The sequence below is a fragment of the Onychomys torridus genome, unplaced genomic scaffold, assembly GCF_903995425.1.
Source record: "Onychomys torridus unplaced genomic scaffold, mOncTor1.1, whole genome shotgun sequence".
Classification (NCBI taxonomy): Eukaryota; Metazoa; Chordata; class Mammalia; order Rodentia; family Cricetidae; genus Onychomys; species Onychomys torridus.
This window is the reverse complement of record NW_023414046.1, coordinates 3,666,338-3,694,328: the sequence shown is the minus strand read 5'-3', so window position 1 is coordinate 3,694,328 and position 27,991 is coordinate 3,666,338. Positions and strand designations below refer to the sequence as shown.

Sequence of the window (27,991 nt, the reverse complement as noted above, 5' to 3'; positions counted from 1 at the left end):
ATGCTCTTCTCTTGGATTTTTATCTCTTGCTTTCTGCAGATTCCTATTCTTTTGTGTTCCTACAACATCATTGAGTGCTTAGTCAGAAGGAATTACCGTTTAACTGGTAAAGGAAACGTGGTGATTACTGGGTTTTTTCCTGCTTTTGCTATCTATGCACTCAAAAGAACAATTGATTGGAGGATGACTAAATTTAACAGATATTTTATGGTTGAGTATGTCTTTTTTTCCATTCATTCATTATCTCAGTTTGGCATTTATGTGCCTTGGGAGAAGTATGGATTCAAATATTGTTATTCCTCACTTCAATTCCTGGATCTCTTCTGTGGTGCTGTCTTTTTAGTGACTCATCTTGTGCTTTCAAGGGGAAATGGGAATTTGAGTTTTATTAATTTTCTTTTCCACAGTAGACACTGAGATTTTCCCCGATATTCTCTGCCAAGCCTCTAACTCCTCAGGATTTGGATGTTTTCCATATTAGCTCTACTGCAGATGGATTATATAATACAGGATGGTAGAGTATTTGAGGGGACTGTAGAAGTCTATCTGTGCTCCTATGAGAAGAGATGATACCAGTGAAGTTAGTGACCAGCGATTTCACTGTGTATGAGTGAAGTGTTTGCTGCTGACGATTTGAGAGCAGGGATGTCAGAATTAGACACTGAGACCAACTTTCTGCTAAGGAAATGCCTTCATTTGTCTCAGATTCTTTTATCTGATTTCTAATATTTGTATTATAAGATAACTTACAGGCTTACCTGTTTGCTTCATGAACATACAATGTATATTTGTTCATTGTTATGAATGTGTTTCTGTGTGCCCCTTAATTGTGATGGGGCCTCTGAGGACTGCTTATAGTTATTCTCAAAGATGCAAGATTGAGATATAGTGTCAGACATGTCTAATTGAGTATATAAGGTCCTGCTAAAGAAAAAACATCATGTATTTGAGGTTTAATAGAAATCAGGTGTGTTTTATCTCAAGTTCACATGCTCATCACTGTAGGTAACTGCGCAATAAGTATCTGAAAATGAGAAGTGCAGCTTACTCTCAAATCTGAACTCAACAATGGCAATACAGAAATACATATTCAAGAGTTAGGTTGGAGGCAGTAGATGGAAAATCACCTAAAATAAACATAGGACTGAGGTTGGATAATTATCAGTATAGCATTACTATCACTGCTGAAATGTGACTGTGGAGGAAGTAATCAATTCAGAAGTAGGAAGAGAAAAATTGTTCAAGTGTGAAATGTCATTTGATATTTAGGATATCTTAAAAAGATGAATCTTAAATGGATATACTGAAGACAGCTAGGGAAATTTAAAAATTAGCATCTAAATAAAATATTCTGTGGAAGAATGTACTGGCTCCAGGGATCATAGCTTACTTCAAGTAAGGTTACAAAGCTCTATAGTCTACCAGACACTTGACCTTGTATGCAGGAAAGAGACTCTTCTCCCTTACAGCAGATGGTGTCCCTGTTCCTCCTCTTCTTCTCTGCTCTCTAATCTTAGCAGCTTGGACACCACTATTTATCAGCCTAAGTCCCTCTTCAGGTTATACAGCAGCAACCCCATATCTACAAGGGAACTGTAATAATGTGATCTCTCTGTAGCTGGCTTATCTAATATGTAAATGAAGAGAGTGCTTTGTAAGTATGATTTAATATCTTATGAAATCAGAAAAGAAACTAAAATAAACTTGTAATAACGAAAGCTATAAAAATTAACATGTTTGATTTAGAAAACACATTTTCAAATTGTACCTTCCTTCCTTTTTTCACATGGATTATTCTACCTTTATTGTTTTCTTTTTTTATTTTTCTTTATTAAGAAATTTTCTACTCACTGCACATACTATTCACAGATCCCCCCACTTCCCTCCTCCCACCCCTCAGCCCTCCTTCCCAAGCCACCCCACATCCCCACATCCCCCAAATCAAGGTCTCCCATGAGGAGTCAGCAGAGCCCAGCACACTGAGCCTAGGCAGGTCCAAGCCCCTTCCCACTGCACCAAGGTTGTGCAAGGTGTCAAACCACAGGCACCAGGTTCCAGAAGCCTGCCCATGCACCAGGGACAGATCCCAACCCCCTTCCTGTGTGCCTTCCAAACAGTTTGAGCCAAACAACCGTCTTCCATATCCAGAGGGCCTAGTCCAGACCCAAGGGGGCTCCACAGCCACCAGTCCAGTTCATGAGCTTCCACTAGTGTGGCCGGTCATCTCTGCACATCCTCCCATCATGATCTCGATGTCCCCCTCCTGCAGTGACGAGTCTGTGAATTCTGACACCATTGTCACAATTCTTAAAGTATTATTATTTATCAGTTATGAAAACTATACATTTCAGAAATGGCAGAGTCTTTCTGTTCAATCCTCAATTATTTCAAATGATTAAGTTCTTAATTGCCATAATTCTGGGTAATATTTATAGAAGTTCATAAAAAGTTAAGCAACTTTTGAATATATTTATCATCATGACATGAATATCTATTTATGGAGTAGAGGATAATAATTCATCATCTGTAAAAATATTCAGTGATTAAATTACAGAGTTTAATATGTCCTCCTTTCAAATTTAAATGTATTAATTATACACTTCCTGGCAAAAAAAAATATGCTATCCAAACCCAGTATGTTGCTGGTTATTGTGGTAGTGTATACATATAATCTGAGCATTTGTGTGGCATAGATAGGTTTTCAAGGCAGGCATGGTCTATATAGAAATTTTTTTAAAAAACAAATAAATATTTATATATTTAACAATAGTATTCTTTAACAACTATCTTTCCAGATGCTCTTAAGTACCAGAAACACTTTGTAAGTAGACCTAATAAAACAACACAGTTTGTGAATACCTTTCAGTGAAATTTTCATGTGTAATACTTTTTGGGCAGGATATAAACCCCTATTGAGTTGTCCACAGTGTGTTTGTATCTGGGTTCCCAAAAGAACAAAATGCCAATCTCCAAGTCTGTGTTCTCACAGTGAAACAGAAACATTGTCCCATATTTTGCACTGATATGTACATAATGCATATAAACATAAAGGAGTCCTTATTCCCATAATTGGAGCTCTATAGATGTTTTTAAAGCTTTCAAACTAATATATTCTGTGTAGAAACTGCTTTCTCAAGATTTTGATCATCAATTCCCATTGGTTGATATAAAATAAAGTTTCTGGGCCAGGATGAGTTTATTTCAAGGGCATTTTGAAAGTATTGTTTCATGTGGGTGTGTTACTGAAGGCTGCTATATGCATAGTGGACAAACAGTAATTTCTGTAAACATATCAGCTATCTAGAGGTTTAGAAGTGCACTAGGTGAGTTCAATATAAAGATGGAGTTGACTTATGATATTCTTTGACTTCAGAATTTCTCTATTTGGGTTTTTTGTTCCATGTTACTTGTCTATTGCTGAAAATGGGGAGTTGGAGTCACTTACCATCTCTGTTCTGGGTTTGATCTGTGCCTTTGAATCTAATACTGTTTCATTAAGGAAGTTGGAGACTCCTATGTTTAATGTGTACATGATTAGAATTGTAATACCCTGTTATTGGATGTTTTCCCTTAATGAGTAGAAAGTATGCTTCACTATTTCTTCTGAGTGGGTTTTGCTTGGTGTCTTATTTGTCACATCTTAGGATAATTATGCATGCTAAGTTTTACTTGCATTTGCTTGGGATTCTTTTTCCATCCTTTAACTCTAATTTGAGGTCTATCATGGTTGTGAATTGTGTTTCTTGGAGACAGAAAAATCCTGGGTATTGTTTTCTGATTCATTCTATTTGTGTTGTCTTGTCATAATATTATGAGACCATAAACATTAACAGTTATTATTGGATGTTATGCATTTGTTTGCTTTTAGTTGTTCTGTTAGAGGTCTATTATTCATTGTTCTGGAATTGTTGTTTCCTGAAATCTTGGACATTATTTAGCATTATTTTTTATACCTTATTATTCCACTCCATTTCTTTTTCAAAACTGTTAGTGGTAATAATTTTCTTCAAACTTTTTTATCATGAAGAGTTTACCTTTCCCTTTTATTACAACTGACAGTTTTGCTGTTTATATAAGTCTGGTGGAGCATTGGTACTCTCTCATAACTTATAGAACATCCATACCTTTTGACTTTCTATTCTCCACTGAAAGAATCTGCTGCTATTCTGATAGGCTTCTCTTTGAATGTGACTCCATCTTTCTCATTTGAAATTTTCTGTGTCCTTTTGGTTCTGGATTTTAACTGTCACTATTATTTTATAACATTGCAGTTTTTGTGGTTGTATATATTTGGAGTTTTGAAAAATCAAAAAGACTTAACATATCCCTGAAGAACATTGCAACCAAAAGCTAAAGAATGCACATTCTTCTCTATATTTTATGGGACTTAATGCAAAATAGACCACATATTAAGATAAAAGAAAGTCTATAAAATACAAAAAAATTAAAATCACATCCTGCAATGTTTCAGTCTACCATGGATAGAAACAACAAAAAAAGTGAAGGAAAACAAATTTATGGAAGTTAAGTTACACAAAACTGAATCAATCTTCATTGAAGGAACAAACCAAGAAGGAAATTATAAAATTCTTAAGAGTTGAGGAAAATTAAAACACAACATGCCAAAATCTATGGGAAAACTGAAAACAGTCATAAGAGGGAAGTTTATGGCAGTGTGAATCCACATCAGAAAATTTGAGAAGTCACAAACTAATAACTCGATGAGACACCTGACTCCTTGAAAATACAAGAACAATTAACAGCTCATGAAGATAAGATCATCAAATCAAATGAAGAGATCATCAAAATCAGGGCAGAAATTAATGACTTAGAAGTGGAAAAATCAATACAAAGAATGAATGAAACTAAAGATAAAAGACTGATAAAACTTTAGCCAAATAAAAAATAAGATAGATAATTAAAATTAATTTTATAATAATGAATGTAATATTATTCTATATAATAATATCCTAATAATAATCAAAATTAATAAAATTAGAGGTGGAAGGGGAACCATTACAACAGACACTGAGGACATTTGAAGAATCATAAAGAGATGTTTAAAAACATATATATTCCTCTAAATTAGGTAAGTTTAAAGAAATGTCTAAATTTCCAGATATACATATTTCCAACAAAAATTAAATCAAGATAACCTTATTAAGTTAAATAGACCCAAAACATCCAGTGATATCAAAACATTAATTAAAAGTTTTCCAAATAAAAAAGCACAAAGTCAGATGTAGTCAGTGCAAAATTGTACCAGGCTTTCAAAGAGGATCTTACACTAATGTATTAAATTATTACACAAAAAAGGGAAAGAAAGAACATATACTTTATGAAGGCAGTATTACTTTGATTTCAAAAACATATAAAGACCCTACCCTAAACAGGAAAAAATATAGATTAATGTCTGATGGACATAGACACAAATAAATTGCTTGAAACCTAAATTCCAGAACATAGCAAAATGGTTATGTGGCATAATCTTATTGTCTCATCCAAGAAATGTCAGGCTGGTTGAACATCCCTAAATTAATTAGTGTAATCTACCATAAACAGACTAAAACAGTGCCACGACCGCCTCAACCAGCAAGGAAGATGCAACAGCAAGCTCTTCTTTCAGCAGTTTCAAGGTTCAGGAACCTTGAACAATCTTCTGATTTCTGACTTTGGGGAAACCTACTCACAGCCTTAAGTAATCACTGGGTAGCCAACCATGATACGCCATGTGGGCACTACCAATAGGTCCAGGTGCACGTAAGCAAGCCAGATTCTCAGCCTTAGCCAATTAAGGAGTTGTTTATCACAGAGAGCGCTCACCATCGGGAAGGCGGAGGGCAAAAGCCGGCGCCATCTTTGAGGCGCGGCTGCACGCAGCTCTCTACAGTTCCCCCTTTTTGTTTTGCAAAGCTACAGGAAAGAGTAGAGGTCTGACCTCTGTCAAAACTGGACATGTACTAGTGTCTGTCCAGGCGTCATCCACCCAGAGGACACCTGACCCGTCCGATGCCCTTTTTACAGAGGTGGGACACAGGGCATCAACCCACATGCAATCAGACATGCTCTTCTTGGGGTCCAAAATCTCAGCAGACCCCAAGTGCAGTGCTTGAGCCTCGCATCCTGTGCTTAAAACACACTAATCTTTTAGGGTAGCCAGTCAGGCATGAGGGGACTGTCCTGCTTCAATGGCTGTAAAGGCTTGAATAATCATGGCTGCATTGCAACGCTGAGAATCTCTGATCTGGCAAATGCACCACAGGCATACTAAAGAGACTAACACCAGGAGGCCCATCAAGGCTTCCAGACCTGCCCACTCCTTAAGATGATTCATGGCAGCCGAGATCCATGAGGATAATCCCTCCACCAGTCCGGTGTCCACCTAGGTCGAGTTCACCGTGATGATAGCCACCCTCAGCTGTTCCATCAGGTTGTCGAATTCTCCCGTCCAATTTCCTAAAAGATAACTGGACAACTGTTTAGACAGATTTGCAGCACGGGTAAAGTTTTCATACTGGGTACTAGTCACACACAACTCAGCATATTTCCATTGACAGCCGAGCTGGGCAATCTGCCAAAGGGTGTCAATTTGCTCTTATTGGCCGCAGCCTCTTCATTAGCAAACTCAATCAGAAAGGCCTTCTAGTCTAAGTATTGGCCTGGGCTCAAGCACGCTAGTACAAGCCCACTCCAATCACTGGGTGTCATGTAGTGCCTGTTCAAGGCCTCCACCTGGGCTACAGTGAAAGAGGCTGTGATCCTGTAGGTCCGCACAGACTCGGCCAAGGATTTTATCACCTTAAAATCTAAAGGCTCATGATACTGCTGTCCCTGTGGATCCTAGAATACTGGACAGGCTAGGTGTAACTCAGTTTTGACTGTTTTCCATACATCTGGGCTGAAAGAGCATCCGGAGCTGCCACTTCCGGGGCCCTCCGCATAGAGCGGAGGAGCCGAGGGTGCGGCGTGGCGTGCGGGGGGGGGGGGGGGGGGGGGGGGGGGGGGGGGCACATTCTCCTTTGTCTGGGTCTTTCTTCTCCTTCCCTTTCTTCCTCTTTCTTATCTTTGTCTTTTCTATCTGTTCTATGAGTGATTGCAGTTCCTCTGAGTCTGTAGACTCAGAGGTCTCTACTTCAGTAAGATCGGAGTATAACCCCCTCTTTTCTTCCCCTTTTCTGATCTCTCCTCCTGCAGCATTTCTAGGGAGGCCTGACCATTCTCTACCACTTCACTGTAACGCTGATCCTCAGGACAGCCTCTTACCAATTCCCAGACTGGTCTTACCCCACTCTTAAGCATTCCTTGTTCAAAAGCAAAATCTAGATCCCTTCCCAGTTTCTCCCAGGAGGATATCGTGAGGCTTCCGGAAACGGCAAACCATGGGGCAACAATATCACACTCGTCCAAAAATCTCTCTAAGGTACTTTTCTTTATCTTTAGTTTCTTTGAGTGCAGTAGCTCGTTAAGAGCCAGAAAAAAAATGGGTGCGAATTGGGAAGTGCCCATGTCTAAAACTTTTCAATCTTTTAGACAGTCTTTCACTTTCACTTTTGGCTTGTCTATCGACTAGCCCTTGGTTCCCGCTCTCTCTTTATCTACAGAGAAGAGCAAAAACCTCCCCGCTTTTGTCGCGGGTTCCCAATTCACCCGGGAATTCCTTTAACCCCGCTTTCGTTGCGGGTTCCCAATTTACCTGGGATTTACCGGTGCACCACCCTGACTGCAGAAAGTTCTGAGCCCTCCTTGAGATCCCCGTACGGGCCACCACTTGCTGCGACCGCCTCGACCAGCAAGGAAGATGCAACACCAAGCTCTTCTTTCAGCAGTTTATTCAGGAACCTTGAACAATCTTCTGACTTCTGACCCTGGGGAAACCTGCTCACAGCCTTAACTAATCACTGGGTAGCCAACCCTGATACACCACGTGGGCACTACCAATAGGTCCAGGTGCGTGTAAGCAAGCCAGATTCTCAGCCTTAGCCAATTAAGGAATTGTTTATCACAGAGAGCGCTCACCATCGGGAAGGCAGAGGGCAAAAGCCGGCACCATCTTTGAGGCGCGGCTGCACGCAGCTCTCTACAAAACAGGAAAAAAATTAATCATCTGATTAAATAGAGTAAAGGCCTCTGAAAAAAATCCAACAGCATTTCGTGATAGAAGTCCAGAGAAAATAGGGATAAAGAGAATGTATCTCAGCATTACAAAGGCAGTATATAATAAACCCACAGCTAGCATCATCAAAACCAAAGAAAAAACTCAATATGTTTCAATAAATTTCTGAAAATGACAAAGATGTCCATCCTCAGTGCTTCTGTTCAATATAGGACTTGTATTCCTACCAAGAGAAATAAGGGAAATGAAAGAAACAGAGAAGTTACAGATAGAAAAAGAATCAAAGCATCTTTCCTTGCAGATGATGTAGTAAAATTTAAAAAAAGATCCTGAAGACTGTCTCAGAAATCTATACAGCTGATACAGACATTCACCAGCACAGCAGGATACAAAAGCCTCATACTAAATCTGATGGTCAAATGCTAAACATACTGAGTAAGAAATCAAGAAACCAATCCCTCTCAAAATAACTCTCCACATAAAGTATCTATGGATAAGTGTAGCCAAGGCAGTGAAATACAGATGCAATAAAATCGTTAAGATATTGAAAGATTTTAAATAATACACTGTTGTGGTGTTTTCACCAGAGAAGACTGCTCTGACTTGGATATAAACCAAATGAAGTCATTATTAGCTAGACAGCAACAGCACTGGGTGTTTGGGATCACAGTGTAACCCCCAAGCCTTTCTCCTGGTGAGCTTTTAAGCACAGAAAATATGTTTTTGGTGACATACTTCAGTTAATAAGAACAGTTATCCAGAAGCAAAAATCAAAAAAAAATGCAAGGTTAGTACATTTTTGAGACTTTCCCTGAAAGATAGAGTTGATGGATTAGGCCTTTGTTTTAGTTTTAGTAGGTTGTGCTGTCTGTGTGCTGAGTTTTACAGTCTGAATGGTACTTCCATCATTCAGTCAGATGTGCTAATGTCTGGGGCCTACTAAGGTCTAGGGCTCTGCACCAACAACTGCCGTTAGTAAATAAGTCAATCCATGGAATCACACTGTTTTAGTTTAAGATGTAGGGCCCTGATGTTAATCCAATCAGAATGAAGAATAAAGGCCCAACCAGTGCTGAGAGTAGAGTAGTCAGCCAGAATGATCAAGACAACAGAGATTGGTCCCAATTATTTCTCCAACTATGGCAGGATTTTCCCTAATTACAATTAGCATAGAAAAAAACAATTTTTCCCAAAGCCAAGGGGTTTTTCTTTTTATCTCATAAGAAGGCGAAGCCTTTCAAATTTTGTAGGACCATTTCTGCAAGGGAATATAACTACTGTTTTAATTTAGAAACTGAAGCTGTTAATATCTCTAGGTCCTGATCAACATATGCACTTAGTTTGGAAAGCATCAGAAGATGCACACTTAGTCAAACCATCGGTACATGTCTACCAAGTAATCTCAGAGGCCAACTAATTTTCTTGTTATCCATATGTGTTAACCCATAAGGCAGAATAACAGGCATCAGTGAGCAAAGATAAGGTGAATATTTGTTTCTGTTCAGTAGTCACATTAGCTAATAACTCTCCTGTATCTGTCTTCATTGGTTCCCAGGTCTAGGTCTGACTGAGGTCATGGGGTTTAGACCATAACCATGTATTCACACCAAACCCAAGTCTCAGGAGAAAGTAGAGGGGTAGAGAGTAGAAGTCTCCAGGGCCAGGTGAAACCTGAATTTCAATGGGACCATAATCTGGAGAGAGTCCATTTGGCAGCAGTGTCCATGGCTTTCACTTTCTTGACCTTTGTGTGGTAGATCCATGATATAATGTCAACTATCTTCATAGCCTTAGCAGTGGAGAGATTCACTGTGTAGAATTCTTTCCAACTTGGTTTCAATGTCATTGTGGCCACCTGCCTGACCCAGCAGAGTAGAGCAAATGGAATCTTGTGGTGGACTCAAAGGTCAGCAGAGACTCAGATAGTTCAGTGTATAGACTTTAAGGAGAACTAGAGTGTCTGTAGTGACATGAGAATGAAATGGTTAGTGTTCTGTCAATTGCTGTTATCTGAGCCTGAGATGTAGTGGGGGAGGTCTTCCCAATATAATCTTATGGGTATGTGGGAGAGTTAAACACCCTCATATTGTGTGCAGCAGCCTGAAGCAAAGCAAAGGAAGGAAGCCTATCATCCATCATTTGGTAAATTCTTTTTTTATTTTTTTATTCATTTTACATACTAACCACAGATCCCACTCTCATCCCTCTTCCCACTCCCTCCTTATGTTTCCCCTACAACCTATACCCCATCATTACCTCCAAAAGAGTAAGTCTTCCCATGGGGGAACAGAAAAGGCTGGATCATTCAATTGAGGCAGGACCATGCACCTACCCACTGCATCAAGGGAAAGCAAGGTGTCAAGTCATAGGTAATGGGATCCAGATGGCAAGCTCATGTACAAGTGACACATCCTTATCATACTGCCAGGGGCTTCTCAAACAGACCCAGCTATACAACTGCCTCCCATATGCAGAGGGTCTAGTCTGGTCCCATGCAGACACCACAGCTGTTAGTCTAAAGTGTGTGAGTTCCTATGACCTTAGTTCAGTTGACTCTGTAGATTTCCTCATCATGATTTTGAGCCCCCACTCCTTGCTCACATAATCCCTCTTCCCTCTCTTTGACTAGACTCCCAGAGCTCTGCCTGGTGCTTGCCTGTGGATCTCTACATCTGCTTCCATCAGTTACTAGATGAAGGGTCTATGATGACAGTTAGGGTATTCACTAATCTGATTACCAGGGTAGGCTACTATTACTAGTAGTGTAATCTGGGGTTGTCCTTATGGATTCCAGGGAATTTCCCTATCACTAAGTTTCTCCCTTACCCCATAATGTCTCCCACTAGCAAGATAGCTCTTTCATTGCTCTCCTACTCCATCCCTCCCTGAGCTCAGTGATCCTGTTCCCTCATGTTCTGACTCCCCATCCCCTCATCTCTATTGCCCACCTCATCCCGAGTTTGCTCATGGATATCTCCTCTGTGTCCCTTCCCAAGGTGATCCATGAATTACTTTTAGAGTCCTCCTTGTTTCCTAGCTTCTATGGAGGTATAGGTTGTAGTCTGATTATCCTTTGCTTTGCAGCTAGTATCCACTTATAAGTGAATACATACAATATTTGTCCTTCTGAGTCTGGGTTACCTCACTCAGGATGATATTTTCTAATTCCATACATCTGCCTGAATTCATGGTGACATTGTTTTTTACAGCTGAGTAATACTCCATTGTGTATATATACCACATTTTCTTTATCCATTCTTTGGTTGAGGGGCATCTAGGTTGCTTCCAGGTTCTGGCTATTATGAATAATGCTGCTATGAGCAAGTGTCCTTGAGGTATAATTGAGCATCCCTTGGGTATATGCTTAAGAGTGGTATCATTGAGTCCTGAGGTAGATTGATTTCCAATTTTATGAGAAGTCACCATACTTATTTCCAAAGTGGTTTGCTGTGGGATGTCCTGTATGTTGTGAATAAATAAAATGCTGATTGGACAGTAGCCAGGCAGGAAGTATAGGATAGGCAGGACAAACAGAGAGGAGAGGTGGGGAGGTGGAAGTCTGGAGGAAATGCTGTCCTGCCATCCAGGTAGCAGCAGAAAACTTTCCCAACCTAAAGAAGGAAATGCTTATCAAGATACAAGAAGCCTATAGAACACCAAATAGACTGGAACCTCCCCTCCAAGATCCCCTCACCACATAATAATCAAACCATTAAACATATAGTATAAAGAAAAAATATTAAGAGCTGCAAAGGAAAAAGGTCAAGTAACATATAACAGTTAACCCATCAGAATAACACCCAACTCCTCAATGGAGGGAGACTCTGAAAGCCAGAAGCTCCTAGACTGACATTATGCAGACACTATGAGATCACAGATGCCAGACATGACTACTACACCCAGCAAAAATCTCAATCACCATAGATGGAGTAAACAAGATATTCTACAATAAAACAAGATTTAAACAATACCAATCCACAAATTCAGCCCTACAGAAAGCACTAGAAGGAAAAATCCAGCCTACGGAAGTTAGATGCACCCATGAAAATACACATGATCGATAATTTCACACCAATAAATCTTAAAGAAAGGAAATGCACAATACTACCACAAAAGATAATAGGAATTAACAATCAGTGGTCAGTAATATCCCTTAATATCAATGGACTCAGTTGACCTATAAAAAAACATAGACTAACAGAATTGATATGAAAACAGGATCCATCCTTCTGCTGCATGCAAGAAACACACCTTAACTTCAAAGATAGACACTACCTCAGAGTAAAGCTTTGGGAAAAGACATTCCAATCCAATGGACTTAAGAGGAAAGTTGTTGTAGCTATCTTAATATCTAACAAAATAGTCTTCAATTTAAAATTAATCAAAAGAGATCGAGAAGGACATTGCATATTCATCACAGGAAAAATCCATCAAGATGAAGTACTCTGTGTACTACCAAAGGAGAAAGGTAAATACCAATCTAGCTATGAATGCTTCAATCTACAATGGTTCCCTAACTACAAGATATACTGGTACAATAGTGGCACAAAGCTTGTGGAGTAACCAACCAATATCTAATTGGATTTAAAATTGACTCAATCAGATAGACTCCAACATTGCTCAGGTGGCCAAGAACATGACACTAGATAGGCCACAGACCTAGGAAGAAGCCAAAACCTATTGTTTTGCTAAAGGAATATAGAAATAAAATGACTCCTTAGGGCATTCTGATATCTTCATAGATACATGTATTACTAGCCATCATCAGAAAATTTCCCTGCAGAAGTAGCATAGTCAGTCCTACATTGGATGTATCCATATAATCCGTTCCCTTGTGTCTCAAGGAATGCAGCAGAAGAGGAGGTGGAAAGATTGTAAGAGCCAGAGAAGATGGACAACACTGAGGAAATGAAGTCATCTAAACATAGCAGGACTGCTGCACATGTGAGCTCAGATAAACTTGGAAGCATGCACAGGACCTGTACCAGCATAAAACAGATGCAGTGCTTATGCTGAGAGACGAAGTGGACACAAGCCCCCATCTTTAATTCAGAAGTGATCTCAAAGCTATCACAATCCTCCATCTCTAACCCAGTGGTAAATAGAAAATTAGTTTTATCTAAGGGAGACTTGTTAGGTATACAAATTATTCCTAAGGGCAGTTCCCAAGCTCAGTAGTAGCTATGAAAAAAACTGAAGCTCAATGGTGTTTTTGGAGGTTAATTTTTTAACATTATACATCTTTTGTGTGCATATTATAGTTTCTAACATTTTGTTCTTATGGTTTTCTGTATATTAAAATGTATGTCTCTGCCTCTTTATGTGTTCCTTTTTCTTTGGCACTTTTTCTTCTAGTCATTTGCTTGTTTTGCCCAATACTGGTTTGTTTGTTTTTATTTTAACTTATTATTATTTTTAGATGCCTGCTTGTTTTCTAATGAGAAAGAAAGTAAAAGGGTGGATTTGGGTCAGAGGGGTTGTGAGAAGGACCTGGGAGGAATTGGTGGAGGAGAAACTGTAATTAGGATATATCATATGAAAAAATCTATTTCAATAATTTTTTAAAAACTCCTCATTCCAGCAAATGCTAGGGAGATACTTAAACATAGATATTTGGAAACAGAAGCATTCAAACTGTAAAGGCCATTGAACTAAACATACACGTATATCATGTGTTATGTCTTTAATTTATTTCTATTTTATGTGCATTGGTGTTTTGCCTGCATGATTTCTGTGTGAGGGTATGAGATCTTGGAGTTACAGACAGTTGTGAGCTACCATGTGGCTGCTGGGAATTGAGCACACGTCCTCTAGAAGTGCTGTTAAATGCTAAGCCATCTCTCCAGACCCATGTGTTGTTTCCTATGAATCTTCCTCCTAAACACTTTTCTACCTTCTGTGCAGGTTCAAGTTGAGGAACTACCAATGTATTTTGGCCATGATGTTTGCCATTGAGGAGATCAACAGAAATCCCTATCTTTTACCTAACACATCCCTGGGATTTGAGGTCCATAACATCCCAAATGGTCAAAGGGGCACTCTGGCAACTCTTTTTGGCTCACTTTCAGGCACTGGCTATGGCATCCCTAACTACAGATGTGCAAGAGAGGGCATGTCAGCTGCTGTACTTACAGGACCATCATGGGCAATATCTGAATACGTAGGGACACTGCTGGATCTCTACAAATATCCACAGGTGAGAGAAGGTGATGGGATAGGACATGATGTCAGCTCTATTTGGCAACATTTTAGGTAAGGGAAAGCAGGGAACCCAATCACTCTTAATGAGAAGAGAATGATACAGACTGTTGGAGATGCATCTGTTTCTACAGCATTGAATAGAGAGAAAGGAAAGGAAATAGTACACTATTGAACCTCTGAAATTTTCTGTACTTTCTTGAAAAACCCATAGGAAGACAAATTTGACCTTCAAAGCAGTATTCTCCAAGAGGCTTTAAACCATTGCTGTAGAATTGAGTGGAATTTTATGACAATGTTCTTCTTTCTGATTGTTTTACTCTGGAGCTTACCTTTGGGCCTTTTGATACCACCCTCAGTGAACAAGGACGGTTTTCTTCCCTGTACCAGGTGGCCCCCAAGGACACATATCTGACACTTGGCATTGTATCTTTGATGCTTCATTTCCACTGGAACTGGGAGGGGCTGTTCATCATAGATGATCACAAAGGTGCCCAGATTCTGTCATATTTGAGAAGTGAGATGGAGAAAAATGGAGTCTGCATAGCATTTGTAGAAATGATCCTAGTCATCAGGGGTTCATTTCTGACCACACCCTTAAAAAATCAGGTGCAAATCCTGGAATTATCAGCAAATGTGATTATTATTTATGGGGACACTGATTCTCTATTAAGCTTAATAGTAAATATTAAGCAGATGTTATTCACATGGAAAGTCTGGGTCCTCACCTCACACTGGGATAATTCCAAATTTTTTAACTGTTTTCTGTTGGATTCATTGCATGGGGCCTTGTTTTTTCACACCATAAGGAAGACATGATTAATTTTACAGATTTTATTCAGACAGCCAGTCCTTTCAAATACCCACAAGAAATTTATCTTCATGTATTATGGCACTCATTATTCAATTGCTCATTTTTGAGGAAAGACTAAAATTGTGGATAACTGCCTGCCTGATGCCTCCTTGGGATTCTTGCCAGGGAACATATTTGACATGACCATGAGTGAAGAGAGTTACAATGTGTACAATGCTATCTATTCTGTGGCCTACAGTCTACATGAGATGACTCTCAATCAAGTACAATTTCACACTTTTGGAAAAGGAAAAGAGATGGTATTCTTCCCATGGCAGGTAATGCTATTTGTGTAATATTATATCATCAGCAACATGACACACAAAGAGTTTATAGATGCAGTCAAATGAGACAATACATATTTTAGATTATTTTATCAAAAAATCTGCAGGGAAGACTTTGCAAGGAGAAGTCTGTTTTAAGTCAATATACAGTTGTATTACAAAGGGTCATACAATATTTTCAGGGTAATTTTTTTCAATATAAAAGTGTCCATTACCCAACAGATTTCATACAACAGATAGGGCAAAGACAAATAATTGTCTCAATGGACCTGAAGACATCTAAAATGTTTATGTTATGAAAATTATCACTCATAAAATCATTCATTTTATATAGTGAAATTTTAAGTCTTTTCAAAACTTAATTTTCAAAGAAGGGGAGACTTTTCTCCATGCACATCCATGAATTAGAAATGAATCATTCTAACTTTTCCAGTGAAAAATATTAGAAACTTTAGGAGCATAATGATATTTCTATTATCCTTGAGTATCATTTGTTTGATGTGATTGATGCCTATATTAAAGGTGCTTTTCAAAGTAGAGATTAAAATCAAGAAGAGATGTTCCATGATTCCACCTTTGTTGTACTTCTCTGGAGTTTATGTAACATAACAGCATGCATCTCTTTTAGCTTCACCCTTTTTTAAAGAATACACAACTCATCAGTCATGCTGGAGACCATGTGGTTTTGGATTGGAAAAGGAAAACACATGCAGAATATGACATTCTCAATTTTTGGAATTTCCCAGAAGGTCTTAGTTTAAATGTGAAAGTAGGAACATTTTCTCCAAATGCTCCAGAGGGCCAGAAATTATCCTTATCTTATCACATGATACAGTGGGCCACAGGATTAACAGAGGTGGGTTTCATCTTGCTTCAGTATTTTGATCTGTAGTAAATTTCAAAAAAGATATTTCTGTGTGTCATGACCCTTCAGTGTTCACACAGGGCCCATTATAAACATATAATTGTAGCTGAAAGTTTTCCTGTGCCCTCACAGCTCCAGTGTCTTTGCAGTCCCACAGCTGCTCAGACCCAAATGAACACACACAGGCTTATATTAATTACAAACTGTATGGCCTATTGGCTCAGGCTTCTCACTAGCTACATCTTACATCTTAAATTAACCCACTTCTATAAAACTATGCTTTGTCACATGGCTCATGGCTTACTGGTATCTTTACATCTTGTTTTTCATGGCAGCTGCTGGCTACTCCTGACTCCGCCTTCCTCTTCCCAGAATTCTCCTCTCTGCTGATCTCACCTATACTATATTTCCTGCCTGGCTGCTGGCCAATCAGCATTTTATTTTTAACCAAATCAGAGCAACGCACATTCACAGCATACAAAAAGACATCCCCAGCACTAATAACCAATAAATAGAATTGTCTTCGTACCTAATTTTACTGGATGAACTATTTATTTTCCAATTTCTCACTTATTTAACATCATAAATATAGCATGTGTCATGATTATTTCTATCACCGTCATGAGTAACTTGACAGAAGATTTATTTTCATTCCATTTTGGAACTTTCCCTTAATGGTCAGTTGGCCTTTTGCATTTAGACTCCTATCAATGCAGAAGAACATGATTGGAATGTGTCAACATGTTACTTTTTGTTTTCTTGTAAAAATGATACCTGACAAATAGTATAAGAGGATTTTTCTTGTTTGAGGGTATATTCAATCACTGCTGGAAGCCATGATTTTAGATGGCAGATGTAGAGGTTCACATTGTATCAACAGTCAGGTTTCAGAGAGAACTGAATGCTACTGTTCACCTTCTTTCTTTTCATTTATTCAGGGACCAGGGCCAATAAATCATGGTCACTCACATTAGAGAGGATTTTTGACCACAAGTAACACAATCTAGAAAAACTTTCACAATAATTCTCATAGGTTTTTTTCCACACTGGTTCTAAAATGAACCACTACAATGGAAGACAAGATGAACCATTATCATGGAAGAAAATTTATTCACTTTTGTATCCAGGATTCAAGAGACAGTAGGTTTGTAGTCTCACCAAGACATGCTACCAAGTACCTTAATTTTTACCTCTGTGCCTCACGTCATAACCTTTGAACAATTTTCCAATAAAATCACATTATTAGGGCCCATGTTGACCACATGGGCCTTTGGATAACTCACCCTACTAGTAGAAACATTGCAACGTCTGCATTAGAGACAATAAAAACAAATTAAAGTTCCATATTTGAAAACATTTAAAACTAATACCTATTACAGAATCCATAAAAACCTGAATATTTGCTACCATTCATATTATTATTCTCAGATTCCTCAGTCTGTATGCAGTGAGAGCTGTCATCCTGGATTCAGGAAAACCCACCAGGAGGGCAAAGCTGCCTGTTGCTTTGACTGTACCCCTTGTCCAGAGAAAGAAATTTCCAATGAGACAGGTAAATGTAAATCATGCAGAAAACATTTATAGTTGTCCACATCTGTAATATCTAAGCAAATAAAAAAATCTGTAAGGTTCACTCCAATGAAAATCCTCTTCCTTCCAGCTGTTAGTAAAGCACGGGTTGCAGTTCATTTTTCCCTCTAACATAACACACCATTGACATTGAGATTTATACCTTCTTTGTATTCTTGAACAGTTGTGGACATGACTGTCTTACAGAAAACTGCTCTTCCTTCACCAGAGTAGCATGCTTCATTTCACCATGCTACTTGTTTCAGTGTCTTTTTATTGCTATGACCAAGCAACTTATGAAAGAAGGCATTTACCTGGACTTACATTCTCAGGTAGTTAGAGTCCATGAAGGCAGAGGATAGTCATGTATGATGTTTTGAGGAAAAAGCTCCCCATAGACTCATGTTGGAATACTTGGTCTGCAATTGGGAAACCATTTGGTAAGTATTAGGAGGTATGGCCTTGTTGAAGGAGGTCTGTCACTGAGGTTGGGCTTCAAAGTTTCAAAAGCCTACTTTATTCCCAGTTAGCAATCTTTTCTCATTCACTCTCTCTCTCTCTCTCTCTCTCTCTCTCTCTCTCTCTCTCTCTCTCTCTCTCTCCCCACACACATTATATATATATATATATATATATATATATATATATATATATATATATATGCCTCATTGACTAAATTGACTAAGACAGTGTGACAACATGAACAGTGGAGAATCAGTACAGACACACTGTGAATGACATGATCCTTTAAAGCCCTTCCCCAGCAACATGTCTCTTCTACCAGGGGGGAACCATTCTAATCCTCCCCAAATAGTTCCACCAACAGGGCAGAAAGCACAGAAATTTATGACATATAATGGACATTCTTATTAAAATCACCACATTTTACTCCCAACCCCTGTACTCCTATGAGCATGTCACAATTTAAAAAATTCATTTAATCTGAGTTGAAAAGTCTTCCTAGTCCTTCACTATCTCAATGGTATTTAAAATTTAGCCTTACTGAAATAAATGCAAGGAAATTTCCTAATTGTTACTCCCTACAAAATAAACAGACAAATTACATACTTCTCCCAACGTGTGGCACAGAATATATATTAGGATTACAAAATAGAGAAATACTGGTATAATTAAGATATAATGCACCAAGGCAAGATCAAAATGCAGTCGTGAATAACTCTAGTCCTCGTCTGTTGACAAAGGCCTGGATGACCTTTCCATTCCAGCTTCACTGCCTTCAGTGTAGTCCTCTATTGTGGGCTGGTGCCGCTCTCTCTCTAACCCTCTTCTTGGCAGATATCTTATAACTTTGGCATATCTGAACTTTGGGCTCTCGAAAATGAACCAATCTTAACTTTCACAGCTCCAACAATGGGCTTTCACATATTATATATATATATATATATATATATATATATATATATATATATATATATATATATATATAAAGATGCTTCAGCCTTAAATCTTGTCTAAGCAGCTTTTAAATATCGAGGAAGATTCTGTAACCCCTTAACTCATGTATTGTTCAAGAGTCTACAGCTATTAACTTATGGACAACACTGTCAATTCCAGCTGTCTCTGTGGGATGGGGTCCATCCTCCTTGAATAATGTTTGAAGCAGGGTTCCTTTGATCTTGCTTCTTTAGGAGCAGAAAATTACTTAGGTCTTTTCTTTTCACCAGTTGGAAGCTTAGCTAGGTGGTGTCTTGTACTAAACAAACCCTTCCTGTCATTACAATGTGGATAAGGCCTCGCTTTAATCCTATATCTTTCAGCTTTTGGCACCAATATTGAATTCCTCGGTGCTCTTTTTCTTCTAACTGCACATTCTGGATTTTGTTGTTGTTCTTTTTGTTTGTTTGTTGGGCTTTTTGTCCCACTTACTGTTTTTAATTGTAGACTTGCATAAGCACGATTACTAACCACTACAGAAGTACATCAATTTTAGTTTGTTTTGAAATGCTCTCCATAAATTAAATTAGCCCATTATTTTTATTCATCCCCAGGCATATTTGCAGGATCAGGTAACAGAAATGCTCTCAAACCCAGTTGCAAATATTGTTCCTTCCTGAAATCTTTTGATCTTGGCTTCCATGTTCTGAATTGTCCTAGGTACTGCTGTTTTCAATCTCCTACTAGGATGACTTAATAAGTTCTACTTACAGTGTTAAACTGATTTTCTAGTCCAAAGTCCCAAATTCTTCCACAGTTGTCCAAACAAACCACATGGTCAGATCATCATGGCAACAGACCCTGGTACCTACCTTGATACCAGTGACCAATGGAACTTATAAAATGAAGCATTTAACTGGGAGCTTATAGTTTCAGAGAGTTTAAGTCTAGGATGGGGGAGCAAATGTATGCTAACATGAAAAGATGAAAAATCACATCTTCCTTCATAACTATGGGGCATAAAGAGCACACTGGGAATGGTTTTAGTTCTTTTGAACTTCAAAGTCCTCACACATCCCAACAAGGCCAAATATCCCAATCCTTCCCAAGTGGAAACCAAGTATTCAAACAAATGAGAATGTGGGGACATTTTCTTTAAAAACCACCACAGAGTTGAACATACCCCAACTAAGTATCAATTCTTCATAATGATCCCAATAAGGACCATTTGTGGTATTTAGTTTTACATCTCCAAATTCTTGGTGACCAGCATGGTTCTGAAAATATAATATATCAGAGAGTTGTATTTTATTTCATAGATAGATAGATAATATGTGGATGACACATAGATAGAAAATAAAATCTAAATCCATTGCACATGAATGTAATTGTGTCATTACATGGAATAAGAAGAGAAATTTCACAGATTTACCTTGCTAAAATTTTTATGAATATTCTTTTATTCCTAGGATATTTTAATTGAATAATTACTATCTAGAAAAGATTTGTGAACTTACATTCTTTACCTCTATAATAGGGACTTTCTAAATTTTATTTTTTTTAAATTGGAATCATTTCATACTATATATGTACAAAGAGCTAGTTCTTTTAGCAAATATGTTGAGGTTGATGAGATGGATCACCTCATCGTTGTCTTGGATATGTTTGACTTATTTGTACAAGGTTCATGTGCTTGTTCTACTTCCACAAAGGAGGAGCATTTCACCTACCACAGCCAAATCCCATAGAGCTACATGTTAATAACTAGACTTTAAAAGATAATGAAAGCCAAGGATGAGAATAACACACAAATATTAGACAGTTTAGAATTCAATATGGTACTCACTCAAATACTGTAGGGAAATCTTAATCTATTTTGTATTGGAAAATGTTTAATACTGTGTAAAGAATTTGCATAGCTGACATAGCACATGTCTTTCTTTAAAAAGAAATGGTGTGCAACATATGACACATTTATTATGACCTAGGACATTAAGAGCAAAATAAATACTCCAAATACAGAAGAGAAGAAGTAACAGTGGAGGAGAGAGACTTGAAAGTGCAGTGTGAAAGTATAACTTCAGAAACTACTGATGTGGGCTTGAGAGATGGCTCCAAAGTTCAGAGCACTGGCTGCTCTTCTAGGGATCCAGGTTCACATCCCAGCACCCACATGGCAGCTCACAACACTCTAACTCCAGTTCCAGGATATCTTATGTCCTATCCTGGTCTCTTCAGGGACTGGGTATTCATGGTTGCTGGACCTGTAAAGGACCCACACACATGAATTAAAAATAGACCTTTTATTTTGAAATAAATAAAATAAGCATAGGTAGGCAAGCTGAAGAAATAGGAAGGAAAACAAACAATATTAACAAAGAGGGTTAATGCTACTAAAAACAGAATTAATTTCTTAATTCATTAAAAATACCAACAGGATACTAGATGTAAAACAAAGATGACTAGACTGCTACACAACTCCAGGGAGGCTACCTAGAAAATGGGACCCTAGGAAAGACACAGGGGTCACCCAATGACAGAGAAATGGATGAGATCTACATGAACAACCTGGACAACAGTGGAAGTAATGAAGGGCATGGTTTGAGGGAAAGAAAGCTTAGGGGAGTAGGAGATCCCAGCTGGATCAAGAACAGAAAGGGAGAACAAGGAATAACAGACCATGATCAATGATGACCACATGAGAACAGGAAGAGGCAGAGTGCTGGAGATTTCCCCAGAAATCCACAATGATACATCCTCTGTAGACTGCTGGCAATGGTCGAGAGAAAGCCTGAACTGACCTAGTCTGGTGATCAGATGGCCAAACACCCTAACAGTCGAGCTGGAACTCTCATCCAATAACTGATGGAAGTGGATGCAGAGATCCTTAGCCAGGCCTCAGGTAGAGTTCCAGGAGTCCAATTGTTGAGAAAGAGGAAGGACTGTAAGAGTGTGAATTGTTGAGACCAAGTTTGCAAAAGCACAGGGACAAATAGCCAAACAAATGGAAGCACATAAATTATGAACCAAAGGCTGTGGAGCCCCAGCTAGAGCAGGCCCTCTGGATAAGTGAGACAATTGAATAGCTTGAACTGTTTGGGAGGCATCCAGGCTGTGGGACCCAGACCTGTCCTTAGTGCATGATCTGGCTGTTTGGAACCTTGGGCTTACACAGGGAAACTTTGCTCAGCATGGAAGGAGGGGACTGGACCTGCGTGTACTGAATCCACCAGGTTTAAATGAATCCCCAGAGGAGTTTTGGCCCTGGAGGAGATGGGAATGGAGGAGAGGGGCCAGAGGGAAGGTAGAGGTGGGGGGTGGAGGGGGAGGACAGGGGAACCCATGGCTGATGTGTAAAATTAAAACACAAATATAATAAAAACCAATCAACCAAAAAAATACCAACATAAGTGAAAATAAAGTCTGTACAACAGGACTGAGGCATATAAGAAGCCACAGGGACTGTGGCAGCATGCACAGGGCTTGCCCAGGCTAAATCCAGATGGAATCAAAGCATGAAGATGAAGAAATGGACATGAGTTCCCACCCTTACCAAGAATATTTATGCAACTGTTGCTCACTTGCAAAGGAAAACTAAGTTTTCCCAATGAACTATCACTTGGTATAGTAATAACCTTTAAGGATAGGACTGTTGCCCAGGGGTAGATGGCCAACACAAAACAACCTCAGATGTATCTTTGTCTCATTTGCTTTCTTTCACCTGAATTTTGTTTGTTTGTTTTGTTTTTATTAGACTTTTCCATTATAGAGTGCTTTGCAACTTTGTGTTTTTATAGTGCATGTATGTGTGGGTATATGCATGTGTGTCTGTGTTTGTGCATGTGTGTAAGAGAGAGAGAGAGAAGTTAGTTCTTTGGTTTGGTTTTTTAGCATTTTAGTTTCTACTTTAAAGAGAGAAAGAAAGAAGATCTGTGGAATTGTGTGTTCATGGAGGTCAGGAATATCTGGGAGGACTAGGGAGGGGAAATCGTGATCATCATATATTATATAGGGAATGTGAATGGTAACATGATGACATAAAGACAATTAAATATATATTGAAAATGAAAAGGTATATAAAATGTGTGCATTATTAATGTATTGAAATTTGGACATAAAAATCCATGAGAATATATTATAATGTAAGAGTAAATTGATAAGCTATCAGAATTATAGTGTTCAAACACTGTAGATGAAGACTTTATAATGTATGAGCAGTTCTGTATTTATTCATTACATAGATACTATTGTACAGAATTATGAGAACACTGTCACTGGTGAAGTGTTTCAAGGCCCCAAGAAGTTAAGAATACTAATTCACTCAGGCTCCTTTAGAGAATGAAGACATAGAGAACATCATGGAATTTACAAAAGTAGGTATATTTGGGATACATATAGGAGAACATCATTGTAAGATAAGAATTTCAAGGACATTCTCGCCATCGCACTAAAATCCCGTGCCCTATAATGAATGGAGATGTATTGATGAAGAAGCAATGTCAGCCAAATTAGGTTAATGCAATGTATATCAGTGCTCTAATGACTTATAAAACAGATACAACAGTGTCCCCACAGGCAAGGATACTATACAAGTAACAACAGAGAAAGCATTCAAGCTGTTTAATTTGTGTCAGCATGAAGTAGAAGGCAAATCAAGTTTAAGGATATTCTCTAGAAAATTCTTCTATATTTGTGTCTGAAGCAAACAAATTTCTCAGATTACACTGGAATATTCTGAAGCTGGGAAATGGCTTAGGATAAAAAGAGAAACCTGAGTATGCATTCATGATCACCTGCATTTCTGCCAGATGTGGATCAGTGTGTGAAGTGTCCAGATCTCACCATGCAAACAATGAGAAGAGCCACTGTCAACATAAGACTGTGACATTCTGGCCGATGATGACCCTTGGGGAAGATATTCAGAGTCATGTCCTTGGGTTTCTCCTCACTCACAGCTGTTGTTCTTGGGGTGTTTCTGAAGCACAGACACACTCCCATTGTCAAGGCCAATAACCGGCACCTCAGTTACATCCTGCTCATCACTCTGACCCTCTGTTCTCTCTGTCCCTTGCTTTACATTGGCCATCCTAGCACAGTCACCTGTATTCTGCAGCAGAACACATTTGGACTTCTGTTCACTGTGGCTCTTTCCACTGTGCTGGCCAAAACTCTCACTGTACTTATAGCCTTCAAGATCACTGCTCCAAGGAGAATGAGGAGCTGGCTGCTGATAGCAAGGGCCCCTAATTTCATCATTCCCATCTGTACCATGCTGCAACTTGTTCTCTCTGGAATCTGGCTGGCAACCTCTCCTCCATTTATTGACAAAGATGTTCATTCAGAACATGGACATATCATCATCCTTTGCAACAAAGGCTCAGTTGTTGCCTTCTATTGCATCCTGGGATACCTGGGAACATTGGCTATAGGCAGCTACCTTATGGCTTTTCTGTCCAGGAATCTGCCTGACACATTCCTGGCTTTCAGCATGCTGGTGTTCTGCAGTGTCTGGGTCAGCTTCCTCTACCACAGCACCAAGGGCAAGGTCATGGTGGCTATGGAAGTCCTCTCTATCTTGGCTTCCAATGCATCACTCTTAGGCATCATCTTTGCCCCCAAGTGCTACATCATACTATTAAGGCCAGGAAGGAACTCTCTTCATCATATTAGGAGAAAACATATGCTAGGAGGAAATTCCTTGAAACCTAGTCCAACGTTTCTTAAATTAAAGAGCTTAGAAGCATGATTGTTCTTCACTGTCTGAATACTCACATATAAAGGTATAATTTGGTATTTGATCCCATAGGCTGTTATTTCTTTAGGTTATCATATTAGGCTACATTAATTCTGTATCCATCTTTTTGTCATGTGGAAATACAAGATGGGTGTTGAGTCCTCCTCTTGCATTCACTATTGCGTTTGTGTTTTGGTTTCATTTGCTGATGAAATCTAAATTTGTGAATTCTTCCACTTGGATCATCCACATACATTATTAATTTGACAACTGGATTCCAAAAGTACTTACTGTGTCAACTGTGGGTGCTCACAAACACATTCAAGTCATGTTTGTAAATATTCTCGAATGTTTTATATTTGACATTCAATACAGCAAATTTGTGTCAATATAGTATATTGTTTCTGAAGCCCATATGACACTTCACCAATTTATCATGCTTTCTTATGGTATATGATTACATTACAAAGAAATCCAAATTCTTTACATGCTATGTAACTTTTCATGATTATACTATACCAAGTTACTACATATTAAGTTATTGCTAACATAGGACCTCATTTTATAACCCAAGTACAAACGTCAACCAAAACAGCCAATTTTCAGCCAGTGCATGGAGGCACTCTTTGAATTGTGGTGATGTACATAAAATGTGTGGCTATAACTACTCCCACTTTGTATTCATTTCTCTTTTTGACTCTAAACATCTAAACAGCCTTCCTCTCATCACTTCTTCACAGATCATGACCTTTTATTAAATTGATGCATATTCCTTCAACTCACACTTTGGATTGGGAAATACTTTCACATCAGGAGGGCATTTCCGGCCATAACATTAGAGGATTCTCCATATCTAGGACTTCAGATGGAGTCAGGACAAGATCCTGTGCCTTGGTGCCTGTCTGTGTATTGAGTGTATGTGAACTAGGGTGTATGTACGCACCATGTCCAATAAAGGCAGACCAGTCAGGAAGACTAGTTCAAGAAGTTTAAATTAGAAGTCATAAAGGCAAGGAATAGCACACATAGAGTCCCCATAAGTGGCACATATTGCCTTACCTGTCTCCAAGGCCCGTGATGCACCCCCATCATTCACAGGGAATCCCACTTTTTATCTTCAAAGTTCAGCTACCAGCAGGGCAGTGGTGGTGCATGCCTATAATCCCAGCACTCAGGAGGCAGAGGCAGGTGGATCTCTGTAAGTTTGAGGCCAGCCTGGTCTCCAAAGTGAGTTCCAGGAAGGGTGCATAGCTACACAGGGAAACCCTGTCTCAAAAAAATAAAAAAGTTCAGCTACCTTCAAATAGTAGCTTATAGATGTTCTAAAATGTCTGTGTAAGGATCATGGCCTCTGGTTAAGCTTCCTTATCATAGAAGACTCCACAACTATTAATCCAGACAGTTAGGACTCTGCTGAAAATCCAATGGTGGCTGTTCTCCAGATGTTCTGTGCACCAGATCTTCTACTGAGAATGTGTAGCTTGTCAGAGCAGTCATGCCTGTTATTGGCAAGAATGATCGTGGTCCTGGGAAAGGCTGGTAGAGAAATGTCAGTACATACATCAGAGAAGCAGGAAGGCACCTGTTACCTCCTACCTCTTCTATTCATCCATCCACAAAGGCTAAAATTCTCTCTTCACTCTGCCTTACTACTTCCTGTCTCCTCTCTATCAACAGTCCTCCAAACCTGTGTGGTTAAATTTAGATCAGCTAGTGGCCAGCTCTGCCCTCTGACTCCAAGCAAGCTTTATTTTCAGAACACAATCAAAATATCACACATTTCCCCCTTTTTGTCTAAATGAGAAGCAAAGGTTTTAACTAACATAGTAAAACTGTATACAAAAACTACAATAACTATATACAAATATATTAAAGCAAGAATTACATTAACAATGTTCAATCAATTTATACTTAACAAACTCAGAGAAAATACTCCATTATCTTTTCTCTCTTGGTGAGTCCAAAGTGTTATCCCTAATTCATATTCTATCCTAACTAGTATTACCAACCCAAAACTATCCTTTTATGTCTCTCAACTTTATAGACTTCACACCTCTTTTGTTAGTTTCTTGTTAACAAAGAAAACTATACCTATAAATACCTAGTCTTCAACTTCATCAGAGACCTGAGAAGGATATAATATTACATGATCAAACAGAAAGTGCAGTGCAAATAACTTCCAAAAATGACAGAAATAGCTGGCTGCCTGGACAGTCACCCAAGATTCCTCTGCAATGTTGAGGCACGTGTCTTTGGCCTACAGGGCTAGAATGTCTGATAGAATTGTCTGTGAAGCAGGGATTTTGAAGGACTGTCCCACTTTGTCTTGGCAAGCTTTGGCAGTCACTCTTTTGTGTCTTGCTTGCCCATTTTCGACAACAACTATCAGCCATCAAGGCAAGGGCAGTTTCTTGCCTAGTGGCTAACTTTTGCCACAAAGAAAATAAACTCCACATGGAGTTTCTTCGATGCTCATCATCTTCTCTGAAGTAGATTGGTACTGCCAGAAGCACACGTCTACTTGTCAAAAAAAAAAAACCCCTTATGTTATTAAAACATCTTAAATGCCATATTCTGTAGACCTCTGAAGTTTTTGAAGACCACCTATATCTTAAACATATCTCTGTTTCACCTTGAAAACATACCTACATGACTACAAGTTTGGATGTAAGAGGTGACTAACTACTAACCTCTATTTCTTTATTATCCTAGTTTGTAATAAGGAGGGTTGGGGATTTAGCTCAGTGGTAGAGCACTTGCCTAGCAAGTGCAAGGCCCTAGGTTTGATCCTCAGCTCAAAAAAAAACAAAAACAAAACAAAACTTTTAAGGACTAGAAATTTAAATAACATTGTTAAATAAATTGCATAAGTATAATGCCTTAAACAAGAGTAGAAATGTATGTATAGTAGTGGTCTAACAAAAATAACCTAAAATTTGTATCAATATACAAAAATATCTTTAGCAAGATTAGAAATATA

The 27,991-nt window shown here is 38.7% G+C and overlaps 1 pseudogene; it reads left to right on the top strand.

Annotated features, from left to right (window-relative positions):
- Nucleotides 1–25,023, top strand: LOC118576622 (annotated as a pseudogene).
- Nucleotides 25,024–27,991: the final 2,968 nt, after the last annotated feature.